This window comes from Wolffia australiana, chromosome 1 (genome assembly GCF_029677425.1).
Source record: "Wolffia australiana isolate 7733 chromosome 1, ASM2967742v1".
NCBI classification, from domain to species: Eukaryota; Viridiplantae; Streptophyta; class Magnoliopsida; order Alismatales; family Araceae; genus Wolffia; species Wolffia australiana.
The window spans coordinates 19,839,080-19,841,506 of record NC_135835.1 but is presented as its reverse complement, the minus strand read 5'-3'; the positions used below and the strand labels follow the sequence as shown (position 1 = coordinate 19,841,506).

The 2,427-nt window shown below is 43.0% G+C and overlaps 1 non-coding gene across 1 annotated transcript; it reads left to right on the top strand.

Moving 5' to 3' along the window:
- Positions 1 to 1,126: 1,126 nt before the first annotated feature.
- LOC144714254 (small nucleolar RNA R71) lies at positions 1,127 to 1,235 on the top strand. Its single transcript, XR_013584296.1, has one exon. It is a non-coding gene; the product is annotated as a small nucleolar RNA R71 (small nucleolar RNA).
- Positions 1,236 to 2,427: the final 1,192 nt, after the last annotated feature.

The window sequence follows — 2,427 nt, the reverse complement described above, 5'->3', positions numbered from 1 at the left end:
CAGTAACGGTCATGGTGGCCTGTTTAAAATTTTCTAGCAACCTGCTTTCATAGTCATGGACAGGTTTTTTTCTATTGAGGGCAGAGGGATAGGGAACATCTCGAGCACTAGTGGAAGGTAGAGGCTCCTTCACATAGGAAGGTCCCTCCTTTTCTCTACTTTGCTCACTTCCCTTCTCTGAATTCTCTGCAGAATTCTGGTAAGGATCCTGAAGTTCTCTCCCACTTCTCAGTTTTGAGATTGCTAGAACTTCAGGATCCTCCTCACTAATCTCGTCGTAAATGGAATGATGTACATGGTTTAGATTGCATGGATTTATCATGGGTTTAGTAGGGAATCTACTAGATGTGCAGTTAGGTTCTATTTGTGTACCTTGAGGTTCAGAAGTTCCAGGCTTAAATCTCTCCAGCAGCTTCCTCATTTGTTCTTGCGATTCCAGCATTTGCCTCGTTTGGAACTCCATCATTACTTGCATCCGCATCTCCATTTCTGCTCTCAATTTCTGATTTTGCTTCTCTATCATGTCGGAAATAACCGGGGTTAGTGTAGAAAAATCAGGTTGAGATTGAGAGGGAACTTGGTACTGCTGCTGAGGTCTAGGCTGAAACTGCTGTTTTTGCTGGAATTGAGACTGAAATGGAGCCTTATTCCCTTGGTTGAAGCTCTCTCCACCTTGGAAACCAATCTTCTTTTGGCCAGCCCATGGTTGTTGTTGTTGGTTCAATGCTTTCACCTCCTCCTCCATGGACTGGCAAGCTCCATCTTCATGTTCTCTGCTAAAACAGAGAGCGAAATTTTTTTCCTTAATAATAGGAGAGTTATTCAGGAAAACATTCCTCAAGGTGGAGGTGAGCTCCTCCAATTTTTGGTTGGTTTCTCTAAGGCCTGCTTGCAGCTCCCCCTCCTTGGCATTAACTTGCAGCACTCCTGCCCTCTTAGGTTGCAGATTTCTCCCATTCTGATTTGCTCCAATTTCCTGCAGATCAGTTTCTGCAACTCTCTCCAAAATATCAAAAACTTCATCTTCATATGCAGTATAAATGTCCCACCGGTGGCTAACTTAACCTTATTTTTCATGAAATCTGACAAAGATTCATAGAAAATTTGGGCTAATTGACAGTGCTCAATTCCATGATGAGGGCATTTCCTCAGCAGGTCATTGAACCTCTCCCATGCTTCACTGAAAGCTTCACCTTCATGGGGATGGAAATTATAAATTTCTCTTCTATAAAAATGAGTTTTAGAGAGAGGGTAAAATTTCTGCAGAAATTTTCCCTGCATCTCATCCCAAGAATTAAAAGAATTCCTAAGTTACGATAGCAAGAGAATGCTTTATTTTTTAATGTTAAAGGGAAGTATTTCATTTTTAGCATTTCTGTAGATAGCCCTGGAACATTTTGGGAAGAGCATCTAATATAGAAATCATCTAGGAATTCTAAAGGGTTTTGTGCAAGTAAGCCATTAAATTCAGGTAAGGAGTGTATCAAACCATTGTCATGCCTGAATAAGATACCCTCACCTATGTTCAGATTTACATCTGTTTGTCTTAAACTCCCAGAGGGTGTGGATCTATCCAGCATGGTTCTTCTCCTCTCATGCTGTTGACGTCCTTCTTCTGCCATGTTTTCCTGCTGATTTTCTGGTCCTATGACTCTAAATTCTGGAGTAGCGTCTCGCGCAACGTTCTCTGCAGATCTCTCACCAGCCTTTGACCTTGTCACTACCATAGAACTTCAGAAGAATATTAGAAGGAAAATAGGCTGAGGATGTTCAAGTCCTGCAGCTTTAGGAAAATAAGTCAACATAGACTAAAGAGAAAAGAAAACAATAACTACTGTTCTACCATGCTCCCCGGCAACGGCGCCAGTTGATAAGCTCAAATTTGGGGTGGTTTTTTACTAGTTATTTATCAGTCAAGTGTGTGAGGATTGAGCTTAAGCTACAAAATTTATAAACTCACAACCTTAGGGTAAGTGGGCTGTCGATCCTCAGGGAGCAGGTAAATCAAGCAGTTTCCTTTTCAATTCAATAAATATTTATAGTCTGATTTCTAAATTCAGTTGAAATAATCAGTTAAAGTTATCTTCAGTTAAATTCTACAGAGTAATCTTTACAGAACCTAACTGAGCAGAACCGTCAGCAGAGAATTTATTTGCTGACGGTTCACCTGCGTGCGGGTAGCAGCCTGTGCTCGCGGCGCTGTTGCGCGCAGGAGAAGCTCGCGACCGTGAGGCTGCGCACAGAACTTCTCTACGCGCAGGCGACAAACAGGTGGTGTGCACCTGTTTGGGCCTCGCTCGGCCCTAGTTGGGCGTGGCTCTGCTGCGCCCTGCCTTGGCTGGGCGTGGCTCAGCTACGCTCAACCGTGGCTAAGCTTGCACCGCAACGCAGCACAATTAAGCAAAAACTCAGTTATGATGCTGAAGT